This window comes from Mesoplodon bidens (genome assembly GCF_964165515.1).
Source record: "Mesoplodon bidens genome assembly, chromosome: 13".
NCBI lineage: Eukaryota > Metazoa > Chordata > Mammalia > Artiodactyla > Ziphiidae > Mesoplodon > Mesoplodon bidens.
The window spans coordinates 24657604-24672447 of record NC_138169.1 but is presented as its reverse complement, the minus strand read 5'-3'; the positions used below and the strand labels follow the sequence as shown (position 1 = coordinate 24672447).

General features: G+C 49.3%; 1 long non-coding RNA gene across 1 annotated transcript in view; it reads right to left on the bottom strand.

Moving 5' to 3' along the window:
* Positions 1-14844, bottom strand: part of LOC308627097 — a 35021-nt gene that overhangs the window by 10799 nt on the left and 9378 nt on the right. The window contains exons 2-5 of the long non-coding RNA XR_014017348.1: positions 9412-9557; positions 7479-8233; positions 3236-3451; positions 1541-1663 (exon numbers count right to left, since the gene is read on the bottom strand). This is a non-coding gene — a long non-coding RNA (uncharacterized lncRNA). The remainder of the gene's footprint in view (positions 1-1540; positions 1664-3235; positions 3452-7478; positions 8234-9411; positions 9558-14844) is intronic.

Genomic DNA, 14844 nt, shown 5'->3' with positions numbered 1-14844 from the left:
CAGGCAAGGGAGGGATAGTGATGGCGGGAGAGCAGGTAGGTGGTCCAGGCTGGTGAGAGGCGGGGGTGGGACTCTGGGAGGGAGACCTGGAGCCAGAGAGGACCAAAGAAGCTAGGACCTAATGGGGGATGTGGGCAGGGAGAAAACTCTCAGGGCGGCTCTAAGTAGCTCAGCAACTTGAGTCCCCCCTAACCCTGTTACCCAGGGGTTAAGTAAAAGGCTGCTGTACCCTTCGTGTGAATGTACGAGGAGAAGGGGAAAGAGAACAGCAAATAGACAAGAAGTAAGCGCAATGGAGAACTAATGGGAGCAAGAGTCAGAGCACGAGGGCTCGGGCAGACTGTTGGCAGCCTGGGTGTCGAGGGAAATCCCGAACTAACAGAGACAGCATTTAAGCTCCAAACAGGTAGAAAAGAAAAAAGTGACAAAGGGGAGAAAAATAAACAGACCGGGAGGAGCAAACAAAGCACAAAATGATTTAGACCCACATTAATATTAGTAATAACATTGTTCTGGCTTAAAGGCAAAGACTGAGCTGGATGTCTTTTTTTTAATTGAAATATAGTTGACATACATTATGTCAGTTTCAGCTGTACTGCATAACTTGAGGTTTGCCTACATTAAGAAACCATCACCAGGGCTTCCCTGGTGGTACAGTGGTTAAGAATCCGCCTGCCAATGCAGGGGACGTGGGTTCGAGCCCTGGTCCAGAAAGATCCCACATGCCGCGGAGCAACTAAGCCCATGCACCACAACTACTGAGCCTGTGCTCTAGAGCCCGCGAGCCACAACTGCTGAGCCCACACACCACAACTACTGAAGCCCATGCGCCTAGAGCCCGTGCTCCGCAACAAGAGAAGCCACCACAATGAGAAGCCCGCGCACCGCAACAAAGAGCAGCCCCCACTCACTGCAACTAGAGAAATCCGCATGCAGCAATGAAGAGCCAACACAGCCAAAAATAAATAAATAAATAAATAAATTTAAAAGTCTTAAAAAAAAAACTATCACCAGGATAAGTCTAATAACCACCTGTCCCCATAAAAAGTTATCACAACATTATTGACCATATTTCTTGAGCTGTATATTACATCCCTGTGGCTTGTTTTATAACTGGAGGTTTCTACCTCTTAATCCCCCTTCAGCTATTTTGCCCCCGCCTTCCACACTTCCCCCAGCTGAATTTTTTTTTTTTTTTAAACCCTAAGCATCTACATGAAATCTTGGGTAAGTTGCTGGGCTCTGTGGAACGTGTGGGATGGAGGCTTTGGGCCCCTTGGGGTGAGTGTCAGAGGAAAGGGCAGGCCCAGAATGCTGAGGCCCCATGGACGGGCAGCCTTGTGACCACTACAGAATCTGCCAGCTGGGGACACCCAGCGGGCATTAAAGCAGAGAACCAGGCCTTGAACCAAGGTCTGCATTGGAGACATTCTCGGTCATGCCCCCACAAAAGCCCCGGTCACGTCTGTGGACAGGCAGGCACCTATCCACAGTATCTGTCACCTGGCAGGAGTGGGACGACAGAGCAAGCACTACTCACTGAGGCCTGGGCAGCAAGCAGAGGCCCCTGGCCCCCTGCCTGGCGTCTCCTCGGGCTCCTCGGGCCGTGGGGAGAAAAGCTGTGCAGAACGTGGTGCATAACGGCGGGGTGGCTCCTCTTGTCCTGGTCAAAGGTGAAGGCCCTAAGCTCTGGCTGTCCAGCCCCCACCATCTGCCCACCCACAACCCTGGGCAAATTTCTGAGCCTCGGTTTCCTCACCGGGAAAACAGGCTGTGAAGACTAAGGCCTGAGCTAAGCTCTGTGCCTAATTCTCAGCACAGCCTGTGAGGTGGGTTCCATTACTCCCCCTCCTGCAGATGAGCAAACAGGCTGAGAGGTGGAAGCATCCCTGCCCTGCCCCCACCCTCACCCTACCCCAGCCCTACCGCACCCGACTCCCACCCCCATCACATAGGAACGGGTAGAGCCAGGATTCAAACTCAGGTCTGTCCTCTGACTCCAGAACCTCTGTTCCCAAGTTCCAGTAACAGTGTCTCTATACCCATGAAAATGCCCACTACTGTGGCTGGCACAGAGCAGGCTCTCTACTCTCCCAGTCCCCCAGGACAGGGGCCAGCACAGGGCAGCAGAAAAAAGCCACAGAGGAAGTCAGGGTCAGTGCCAGAGGGAGTGCCCAGAGAGCTGAGTGAGTGAACACACTCTTCATCCTGAGACTGACCCTCTCGGCTCCAGAGCCACCCTAGGCCCCCACTGAATGAAGGTGTTCCTGGCACCACCAGCAGCCTGGTCGACTTGCTCTGGGCAGACCTGTCACACCAGGAAGCCTGTCCAGCCACTGCCCCATGGCCTGGGCCAAGTCAGGAGCACTGGCCTCACCTCCCCAGGGCAGTGATTACCCACAGGGAAGTCCCATGGCACCAAGGGACTCCGGAACATATGGTTACAAAGAAACATGACCACTGACAGCCGGGAGTGGGCGGGGCCTGTGGGCCTGTGGCCAGTCTCAGGAGGTGCTTCTGAGATACTTTTACAGCTGTGGCGACTCTCCAAGCCTTGGCCTCCCCTCTGTGAAGTGGGGACAACAGCACAGACTTGGAAGGTTGTAACAAGGCTGAATCACACACATCCAGTGCATCCTCTGGGTGTGAAGGAACCCTGGCCCCTTCCCTGGCCCCCTGTTTCTAGTCTCTGCCTTTCTCTCTCCAGAGCCTTGTGGGGGTCCCCAAAACAAACTCTCCACAGCAGCTTGCCTCCTCTGGATTTCCCTGCTCCAATCCCACACTTTCTACTAGGGATGCCCCAAGCACAAGCCCCCACTTGTGCTCTTGTTTTTCAAATATCAGGCCTTTATTTGGGCCAACCTGCAGTCACATCCTGTGCTTAACAACAATAAGCATAATAACAATGGTACTAAGCGCCAGGCACCCTTCTAAACACTTTACACTTATAAATCTGTTTGCCCTCCAATCTCCCAAAGAGGTACGTGCTGTTATTACAATTAAGCAACTTGCCCCAAACACATGGCTTTGAGTGGTACAGTAAGGATCTGAACCCAGGCCCAGAGCTGCGTCTTCATTGCGACCCTGCACTGGGGCATGTCCTTGCTTCTCGGCTCCACACTTAGACCCTCCCCTTCTCAGCAAGTCCCACCTGGCCCCAGCCCTGAGCCTTTACCCTGGAACACCCTCCACCTGGAAGGCTCTTCCTTCACAGCCCTGTGCATCTGAGTCTTACTGTTTCCATGGCCTTCTTTGCCTCTGCCCTCCTCCGACCTTCCACGTCGCCGCACCTGCCCCTTCCCCGGGCCGTCACCAGGGGCCCTGTCTCATGGTGGTCTCCAGAGATGGCCAGCGGGTGCAGATCCCAGCACCACCTCTTTCTAACTGGGTGGGCTCTGGCAGGTGCAGCTCTTCTTCTCGCAGCTGCTGTGAGGATTACACAGGCTGGTACCTGTAAAGCAAATCAGGAAACACTCAGAAAGCTCCCTTTTAGTTTGCCCACATTATTATCTCCTCCACCAGACTACACCCGCACAAAAATGCACAAGAGCAGGGACAGGCAAACTTCTTCTGTAAAGAGCTAGAGGGTGAACATCATCAGCTTTGTGAGCCGTGTGGCCACTGTCACAGCTGTTCCACTCTGCTGTACAGGAGTAGCCAGGCAGAGACACGGCTCGGTTCCAACAAACCTTCATTGATGGACACTGAAATTTGAATGTCATATACTTTTTATGTGTTACAAAATATTCTTCCTTTGAGTTTTTTCCCAACCATTTAAAAATATAAGGCTCAGCGGCTGTACAAAACCAGGTGCAGGCTGGCTCCTGTAGAGCCCGAGTCTGCCAACCACCACTCAAGACCAGCTTCTCTTTCTGCTTCTCCGGGCGGGCCTCTCCTGGCTTCAGAGCTCAGATTTCCCCCAGATTCGGGTCCCAGCCTATGGGACATAAGCTCACGGTTTATGTGAGTAAAATGGATCCGACACCCAGAGCTTGTGATTTCTTGGTCTGCCGATCAATCCATTGATCCCTGCAGAGTGCAATGCCACGTCCCCCAAACAAGGTCGTTCTAAGGAACTACAGAGCCCACACAAAGGACAGCCTAGCGCGCCCAGAACAAGAACTGCCTGCCCAGTTTTCTGGTCATTTTGTTTTCATTCATGTCTCTTTTGGGTTCAGAGGCAGAGGAGGCAGGACAGAGGGAAGAGGGTAGGTGGGGAGCTGGCAGATGTGGGAGTGGGAGAAGTGGGGAATGAGGTCAGTGACTGAGTCCTGTTCTTGTCTGCTCTCGTTCTTCCTGGCTTTCCCCGAAGGCTTGTGCTCAGAGGCACCAGGGGTGAAGTGAGAGCTGCCAGTTTTGGCAGTGACCTCAGAATTTCAGTTCTCTTGAGTGCCTTGCAGGAAGAAATTCCACAGGCGTGCCCTCTCTTATGTTGAGTGGTGAGGCCAGACTCGCCCTAAAGTTATCCCCAGAGCCCCGCCAGTTCCCTCCAGTTCCCATAACCATGCCAGCTGCCCAGCACCTGGCAGCAGGCCTCCAGGACTCCAGTCTTTACACACCCCACCTCTGCCCTTCTCTTCGTGGCCACCAGCCTGACCCTTCTGGGATCTCCCGAGGTGCCTGTTGGACCCTGAGGCTCACTGGGGAGAGTGAGGGGGGCAGAATGTCTATCTGGACCTGCATCTCTCGCTAAACCATGTGAAAGGAAACGCCAAACATTCATCTAAGAGATGAATCTGTCCTAAGAAAACAAGACTCTTTTGAAGACAAGGCAGTGCGGAGGTAGGCACCTCTGAATAAAGCTTTTTGTATCGCTGTGGATGCCACAACAGGAAAATCACTGACTTTTGCTTCAGGAAAAGCCTGTGGCCTGCACTCAGCCTGGTGCCCCACCCGGGGCCAGTCCACACTGGGCAGAGGCCGAGGCCTGCGGCTCTGAGGACGGACCTGCGAGACTGTCCTCACCTCTCCCTTCTTCAAGGGCATTCGTTCTCTTCTGATTCTCTCCTCTTCCGAATCTGAATCTGTGCCCTGAGCCTGCTGGATGTCCTGGTGTCCACATTGAGAAGCACAAACTCCACACGTGGCAGGGCCTGTGTTTATTTTTTTTTAAGCTTTTCTCTGATGATAAACTATTTGCTTTTTCATGTCCTTTCCTCCACCTGTAAAGTCCTTATCTCCTGTCTCCCTGAAGAACTCTTATTCATCTTATTCAGCTCAAATGGCCCCTTGTCTACAAAGTTTTCCCCGCCCACTCCAGGAGGAGGCAACTTTCATCCTCACATCATTGCTTTGTGCCACGAACTGTGCCAGGGCCTCACGTACATCAAGAACTCTGTGGAGTAGGTACTGTTTAATCTCACTGAGGCCCAGAGAGGCCAAGTAATTGCCCATGTCACACAGCTGTGCAGTGGCAGAATTAAGACCCGAATCCTGAACTGTCTGACTGTGGGTCCCAGGGCCCCATCACTGTGTGCCATCTCCTCTGTGCCAGCTCCCTGTTCTGCACATATTACTTTTACATCATGCTTTATGGATCTATCTCCCCATATGAGGCCAGGTTTCGCGGCAAACGGGGTTCGTGCAAAGATAATTCGTCTCTGTATTCCCAAAACCTTGAACAGTGCTTGGCACTTAGCAGCTGCTGATTTATTTGACAGATGTTCTGAGTGGGCGACTGTGCCAGGAAGGACTGAATTCCTGCTCTCAAGGAGCTTAAACACACAAAGCAGGACAGGACATGGGACATACACATAAACAAATGTCTGAACCACAAGAGAGAACGTGATATGAGAGGGGAGGGAAAGTAAATGCTATGATGGTTTGGAGAAGGTCTGAGAAGGTGGTGGCATTAGAGCAGGACCCTGGAGCATGCTTAGGACTCGGAGATGTAGGGATGGGTGTGGAGGAAACTGGGGTGGGGGGTGCTCAGAGAAGGGAGGAGGTGGGCAAGCTTGCTCTTGAAGTCCAAATACCAGCTGACAAAGTGACAAGTGCCTTATGTCATCAAGGGAGAAAAGGGCCATTTCAGACTGTGTAGGAGCTGCTAGAAAAAGTCAGCCAGCAATCAGACAGTGAAGAAGAGCTGGTCGGGGCAGACCATGCTCCAATGTCTGAACAAAGACATTTTCCTAAGAGGACCACTGTAGCCAGCTTTTATTTTTTAATTAATTAATTAATTTTATTTTTGGCTGCACTGGGTCTTCGTAGCTGCATGCGGGTTTTCTCTAGTTGTGGCGAGCAGGGACTACTCTTCATTGCGGTGCATGGGCTCTAGGCACATGGGCTTCAGTAGCTGTGGCTTGTGGGCTCTAGAGCGTAGGCTCAGTAGTTGTGGTGCATGGGCTTAGTTGCTCCGTGGCATGTGGGATCTTCCTGGACTAGGACTCGAACCCATGTCCCCTGCATTGGCAGGTGGATTCTTAAGCACTGCGCCACCAGGGAAGTCCCTGCAGCCAGCTTTAAATAACAAATCTTCTCTCATTAAAATAGTAACTCCCTCCCATTTATTCAGCACACGGTTTTTCTGATTCTCATGACTGTGACTGGGGCAGTCATCCCCATTTCACAGATAAGAAAATCAAGGTTCATATATCTAGCCCAGAATAAAAAGCCTGAGATTTAGAGTCAGCAGATCTTGGCTCCAGGGCTCACTCTTACTTTCCTGTACTGATAGCAGAACTTTTTTGGAAAATAATTTGTTAGAATTTATCAAGAGTCTAAAAATGTTCATATCCTTTAAACCAGTAATTCTACTTGTAGGAAGCTATCTAACAAAGTGATACTAAAGAGCTTAAGACACAAAGATGTACGTAAAATGTGAAAGCAGCCTAAATAGCTGGTTAATATACAGCCACTTAAAAATGATTACAACAATGTTCAATATCACAGAGGGAAATGTTTATATTAAAAGTGGTTACGAGGGCTTCCCTGGTGGCGCAGTGGTTGGGAGTCCGCATGCCGATGCAGGGGACACGGGTTCGTGCCCCGGTCTGGGAGGATCCCACATGCCGCGGGGCGGCTGGGCCCGTGAGCCATGGCTGCTGAGCCTGCGCGTCCGGAGCCTGCGCGTCCAGAGCCTGTGCTCCGCAACGGGAGAGGCCACAACAGTGAGAGGCCCACGTAACGCAAAAAAAAAAAAAAAAAAAAAAAAAGTGGTTATGAGAAAACAGCAGGTTATGAGAGAATAAAATTGCCTAGGTGGTAAGATCTGAACAATGTTAAAAAGATGCATGGAAAAAGAGTGGAAGAAAATGCACTTGCAACTGGTTTATTGGAGTATCTCATCCTATATAAATGCGAATCCTTTTTTATATCTTTCAGTAACTGCCCTTAGTAACACCATGTCTAAGCCCTCTTTCTCACTGGGTAGCTTAATGACGGACACCATAGATTCTCAACTACTTTCAGAAATTAGAATAGTCTCCTTCTGGTTTTTCAGGTTCATTTAAAATGTTTATATGAATAAAAATACTCACTTAAAAATGTCCAGGTCGGGCTTCCCTGGTGGCACAGTGGTTGAGAGTCCGCCTGCCGATGCAGGGGACGCGGGTTCATGCCCTGGTCCGGGAAGATCCCACATGCCGCGGAGCGGCTGGGCCCGTGAGCCATGGCCGCTGAGCCTGCACATCCGGAGCTTGTGCTCCGCAATGGGAGAGGCCACAACAGTGAGAGGCCCACGTACCGCAAAAAAAAAAAAAAAAGCTCAAAAATGTCCAGGTCAGGGCTTCCCTGGTGGAGCAGTGGTTGGGGGTCCACCTGCCAGTGCAGGGGGCGCGGGTTCATGCCCCGGTCCGGGAGGATCCCGCGTGCTGCGTGGGCCCATGGGCCCGTGGGCCATGGCCGCTGGGCCTGTGCATCCGGAGCCTGTGCTCCGCGGCGGAGGGGCCACGGCAGTGAGAGGCCCGCGTACTGCAAAAAAAAAAAAAAAAATGTCCAGGTCAAGCTCTCCTTCAAAGCTCTCGGCCTCCACTCCCAGGGAAGCTAGATGTGGCCATGGCCCTGGTGGCCTGAGTGGAGGGTGGCGGAAGGCGGTCTGTCCTCTGCCACATCCCCCCTGCTCCTGTCTGCGGCGGGGCTGTGGACAGGGACTGGGAGGCCATGGGGAAGTGGCCATCTCTCTGTTGGTTGGCTGCTGCTCTTCAAGACTGACTGGCTGTTGTCTCTCTCTGTGTGGTAGCATCCAAAAATTGGCTCTCTTGTGCAGAACCCTTCTGAATCTCAGCTTTCTTACCTGCAAAATGGAAAGAAAATGCACTCCCTTATGTGGGTGACGTGAAAAAGAGTAAGATAACATGACTGGGAACACTGTCAACTGTAAAGCACAATGTAAATGTCATTAGCTATTATTATTCCTTTGAGGAGCCTATTCTTTGAAACATCTACTGTTATTTGAAGTGGATACCTTCACTCGCAGAACGTAAAAACAGAACTGGTGAATTTTCCTTCAGACCTACTGTTCTCCAGCCCCCTCACCTCAGTAAAGGGTAGCACATACTCCTGGGGATGCAGGCCAGGCTTCTGCAGGCAGCCCGGGCTCTCTCCTCCTCTCACACCCAACATTCACTCCACCTGCAGGCCCTGCTGGCTGTCCATTCAACCGTATCTGCAAGTCAAGTGCTCCTTCACTTCTGCTACTACCCCATCCAGGCCACCTCACTTCTCTCTGTCCTCCAGTTGGTCCCCCTTCCCCGCCTTTGCCTCCCCATGATCAGTCTCAGCAGCCAGAGTGAGTCTTTTTAGACATCAGTTGGTTCATGTTACTCTGGGCTCCATCTGACGGCTTTCCCTCTGACGGCTTTCCGTCTCAGTCAGAGCGAATCCAAATCCCTCACCGAGGGGTACAAGGTCCCTCATGACCTGGCCCCTGGTTCTCTCTCTGACCCTCCCTCCCTCGCCTGGCTCCAGACACACTGGTCTCCTCGCTGTTCCTCTCACAAGCAAGCACGTGCCTGCCTCGGGGCCTCTGCACTTGCTGTCCCCTGCTTGGAATATTTTTTCTCCAGGTAGTCACAGGGCTTGCTGCCTCATTCCAGCAGGGCTGTTCTCCCTGACCACCAAAGTTAAAACGACATACTCCTACCTTATCTCTTTCTCCTGATTCTTTTTCCTTCTTAGTACCTAGCACCCCTGACATACTGTATACTTATATAAGTGTATGGTCTGCCTTCCCCCATTAGAATGCAGTACACTGTCCACCGCTCCATCCCCACCACTCTGCACAGAAATCAATTCCTTCCAAACATTTCATTATAAGGACTGCTTCATAGTTATACCTGCCCAAGTCCAATGGCAATTTTTATGCCCTGGGGTTCTTCTGGATTGGGTTCCCTTCCTTGTGTATTGGGGAAACGCTATACCCTGAAAGGGAACAAAAGCCTATTTTCCATGTTCAGCTCAGCGTGCAATTACCCTGGCACTTGGGGCTTGGGGGTGGAGAGAAGAAGAGGGGCTCTGCCCTTAGCATCTGACCATCTTCAACCCTCTTCCAGACACCTGCAGCTGGCTGGAGTCAGGCGAGATGCATTCTGCCACAGCCCGCTTTCTGGGAAGTTGTGCTGTGGAAAAGACAAATACATGTAAATAACCAAGAAATGTGATGGAAGGGGTGGACAGGTGTGGGGAATTTATTATATTTACAGACAGTGGAGGGAGGAGCCCCCACAGAAACATGCACCCAGAGTTCCACAGAGTCATTACTTGTCTTAAGAGCTAGGAGGTGGGGTCATGTATCCCACATGAGACCGTGAACTCTGGGGATGCTCCCACCTACGTTCACCACCCTCCTGGCCTCAATTTTCACGGAGGCTGAGATAAAACTCTGTAGCCCCTCTGCTTGCCTGGTGACCATGTCTGACCCCAGGCTGCTTTGTCTTAAGGGGAGAAGGAGCCCACCTCTATTGTCAGTATAGGCCCCAATCCCCACACAACGACCAGCTCATTTACGGGCCCATGTGGTCTTCCAGTGCTGAGGCCTCAACCCTGCCCTCCTGACTTCGTGGGCAGTGGCCCACCTTCCCTGTCCCTTACCCAGAAAGCTGCCCTTCCCAGAACGGTTCTCAAGCTGTTCTTCTCCTCCTGAGACCTGCCTGGACTAGCCTGGGCACTTCACAACAATGTTCTACTTTCCCTTGGCAGAACCTGGCTCTGGCTCCAGTCTTATGCCACCAGAGGCACCTACATGCAGCTGCACCAGGAGTGGCCAGCAGGGGGAGCCAGGAAAATCCAGACTCTGCAGCTGGACAGAAGCGGTGGTGAGGCTCAGGTAAGTTCCTCCTCATTTAAGATACAAAAACCAAGTGCACTGTTAAAACAGCTGAGTGTGAGGTTCAGGTGAGTGGAAAGCCAAACAGAATACATCCAGTCAGTCATCAACAATTCGTTATTAAGCACCTTCTACATGCCAGCCTAGACCCTCATACAGAGAAATTCTTAGCCTCCAACATAAGGGTGAGCGACCTGGGAGAGCTGATGAGAGGAGGTCCAGGCACTGGGATCACAGGGAAGAGGCATGACAGGTTCCCAGGACACCGGGAGTGGGAGGCACAAAAGAACAGAGTTTGAGGCCAAAAAATTCCTGTGACTCTGCCAGTACAACAACACTGCCAGAGAGAGAACGACGGGCCCAATGAAGCTGCTAAAAGCAATCTAAATGAGAGCTCACATCCTAACATCTGAGGGAAACCGCTTCAAGAGTAAGTAGAAACTGAAAACTTGATCAATATACTAATTTTGGTTTAAAATAATCCAGTGGGGAGAGGGAGGGAAAGGGGGTAGAGATGAAACATGATTGGCCATGTATTGATAATTCCACAAGCTGGGTGACAGGTACCTGGTAATTCATTACATTATCCTCTCGACTTTTGCATCTGTTTGAAAATTCCCATAGGAAAAGTTTATATATACCAACAAGTTGGTCAATAACTGCTAGAGCCAAGTTTCACAGAAGATACCCTATTTGTTATGGGAGAAAACTGGGCATCTCTGCTCATCCAAAATCCCTAAAGAGCTCAGGATACCCTGAAGCTGTGGACTTTCTCTCCTGCCCCTCCTCTCACAGGTCTGCTGCCAGAGCCAATGACCTTGATCTGTTAAAGAGCAGCACAATGCGTGCAAGTCATTTCACTGGGTCTCCTTACCTGGTTATTCACAAGAGCAGGGAAGAAGAAACTCAAGATCTCCCCTGGGGAAGATCTGTAAATTCTATCTTCTGTTGCCCAATAGGAAAGGAGTGTTTGGTTAGGATGATGAGATGAGAATCCATGGGAGTGAGGGACGAATTCTGTTCCTAGTAGCACTGTGTGGTCACTGGGCAACCTGAACAAGTTCTATTCTCTCTGGGAGCTCCTCCTTTCTAAAGACAGGGACATATTACATATGGAAACAGCACCTGTAGGTGCTTGTTTTGGCAGCATGAGAGAAGTTCAAAAGATAGTTTTTTCCCATGTGTCTCCTCATCAGTATGACATCTCAGGGACAGTAATTTACAAAAAAGTATACAGCAGATCCTAAGGCTGGTGCCACTCCTGACCTCTGGAGAGCTCTGGTTCAAGAAAGAGGTCAGAAATTCAATTCACAACTGGCAGGAAGTACTGGGTCTGGGCTGAGGCAGGTGGGAGTGGTCCAAGTTTCTGTGAGCATGAATTAAAAAACGCAGCCAGCATTCCCTGACATCCAGGGGGTGAGGCTTGATAGCTAATGAGTCTGGGTCCAGAAAAAACAGTGCAAACAAGGCTATCTAAAAGAGTAAAAACCAACCCAGAAAACAGGTGACATAAGAGTTTGACAAAAGCAAGCCAGCACAGTAAGACAATAAAACAAACACTTCATAATTATTTTAAATGACAAGGGTACTAATTATATAAATGATCCACACAAAAGTACATGCTCCAAAAAAAAATGAAAATACAAAATACTAATCACAATACACAAATGTACTACATATCAGAAGCACATCTAGGGCTTGCCTGGTGGCGCAGTGGTTGAGAGTCCGCCTGCCGATGCAGGGGACATGGGTTCGTGCCCCGGTCCGGGAAGATCCCACATGCTACGGAGCGGCTGGGCCCGTGAGCCATGGCTGCTGAGCCTGTGCATCCGGAGCCTGTGCTCCGCAACGGGAGAGGCCACAACAGTGAGAGGCCCGCGTACCACAAAAAAAAAAAAAAAAAAGAAGCACATCTAGGGTAATAAAAGGAGAGCATTCACAAAGTTATATTAATAAAAATAATATGGTGCTGGCATAATGATAAACATATACATCACTGGAACAGAATTGAGAGTCCAGAAATAAATTCATATATCTATGGTCATTTGATTTTTGACAGGGGTACCAAGACCATTCAGTGGGGAAAGGATATTCTTTCAACAAATGGTGGTGGGACAGCTATATATACACATGCAAAATATAACACCAAAAAAAAAAAAACCCCACAAAATATAACACTAAAAGCACAAGCAACCAAAGAAAAAACAGATTAACTAGACTTCATCAAAATTAAAAACTTTCGTGCATCAAAGGACTATCAAGAAAGTGAAAACACAACTCACAGATGGGAAGAAAATATCTCAGATATCTGATAAAAGTCTATTATCCAGAATATATAAAGAACTATTACAATACAAACAAACCAATTAAAAAATGGGCAAAGGACTGCCAATAAACGTTTCTCCAAAGAAGGTAAACAAATGGCCAAAAAGCACATGAAAAGATGTTCAACATCTTTTCATTAGTCATTAGGAAAATGCAAATCAAAACCACAATGAGATGTCACTTTTCCCCACTAGAATGGCAATAATTTTAAAAAGGGGTGGGGGGATAACAAGTGTTAGCAAGGACGTGGAGAAGTTGGAACTCGTGCTGCTGGTGGGATGCAGAGGTGCAGCCACTGTGGAAACAGTCTGGTAGGTTCCTCAAATGGTTAAACTCAGAGTTACCCACAATTCCACTCCCAGGTATACACTCCCAAAGAACTTAAAACAGGTATCAAACAAAAACCTGCGCATGAATGTTCATAGCAGCATTATCCATAACCGCCAAAAGGTGGAAACGACCCAAATGTCCACCAACTGATGAATGGATAAACAGAATGCGGTATAACCATGCAAAAGGAGGTTATTCAGCCGTAAAAAGGAATGAAATACTGGTACACTCTACAACATAGATGAATCCCGAAAACATTATGCCTAGTAAAAGAAGCCAGAAACAAAAGGTCAAACTTAGTGTGATTGATATGAAATGTCCAGAATAGGCAAATCCATAGAGACAGAAAGTAGAGCAGGGGTTGCCGGAGGATGAGGACCGGGGAGGATGGGGGTGGGGGGTGACTGCTAGCAGGTAGTAGGCTTCTTTTTGGAGTGATGAAGATGTTCTGGAATTAGAGAGGTGTACAACCTTGTGAACACACTAAAAACTGCCGAATTGTACACTGTAAAATGGTGAATTTTATGGTACCTGGATTATCATTCAATTTAAAAAGTAGAGCATTTTTTTGTTAAATTTACTTAATTTCATTAAGTTTTGTTTTTAAATGTGTCTGTCTTGGGGCTTCCCTGGTGGCGCAGTGGTTGAGAGTCCGCCTGCTGATGCAGGGACATGGGTTTGTGCCCTGGTCCAGGAAGATCCCACATGCCGCGGAGCGGCTAGGCCCGTGAGCCATGGCCGCTGAGCCTGCACGTCTGGAGCCTGTGCTACACAACGGGAGAGGCCACAACAGTGAGAGGCCCGTGTACCGCAAAAAAAAAAAAGAAAAAAAAAAGTGTCTGTCTTGATGGCGCAGGACATACTGACATCTGAAGGCTTGTGTGCCCCGCTCTGCAATGTATTCTCCACCATCAGTTCCTACCTCATCCTCAATCTCCAGCTGCAAACCGATCCTCTAGCCGTTACCTGAACACAGACTGCCAAGCTCTTCCAGGTTCCAGCACCTGTACTCATGCTATTCCTTCTGCCTGGAAACTTGTTCCCTCTGTCCACCTCATTCAATCCCATCTTGTCTTTCTTTTATTTTTTTGGCCGCACTGAGCGGCTTGCGGGATCCTAGTTCCCTGACCAGGGATAGCACCCGAGCCCCTGGCAGTGACAGCGCCAAGTCCTAACCACTGGACTGCCAAGGAGCTCCCCCATCTTGTCTTTCAATACCAAACACAAACGTTACTGGCAGCTTGAAGCTCCTCTGACTTCACCCTGCCCCAGCTTGGAAGATGTTCCTTTCTCTGTACATTCCTCTACAGTGGCATTTCTTATATTATATTGTAATGGTTTGGTCCCATGTTAGTCCTCTTCTCCACCCCAGACTAGGACCCCAAGGAGGCACAATTTTCCTCTTCCATCTTGAGCACCAGTGTAGTGTACCATCCCTATCTTACAGATGAGTAGACAGGTTCAGAAAGGTTGAGTAGTTTCCCCAAGATCATTAGACTTGTTAAAGGATGGAGTTGAGGAGCTGAGATCAGAACTGGACCATCTCAGATCCAGGGTTCTCCTTATCAGCACAGTGAGGTGGTTATTAGCAAAGGCTATGGGATCAGACTGCGTGGGTACATAGCCTGGCTCTTCCACTTATCTTTGTGGCTTTAGGCAAGTTACCTAACCTCTTTATGATTGTTTCTTCATTTATAAAATGAGGATAATAGTCCTACACACAGGATTTTTATGAAGAATAGATGAAATAGTATATATAAAAGCACTTAGAACACTATTTGGCACATACTAAAGTGCTCAATAATGTGAGTTATGATGTTTATTACTGTCCCACATCGAGCTACTGTTTGGTAAACACTGGATGGCTGTGCATCATTCTATGCAGAGATTTCTGGGTTATCCATCCCACTGCCAAGTCAGGAATC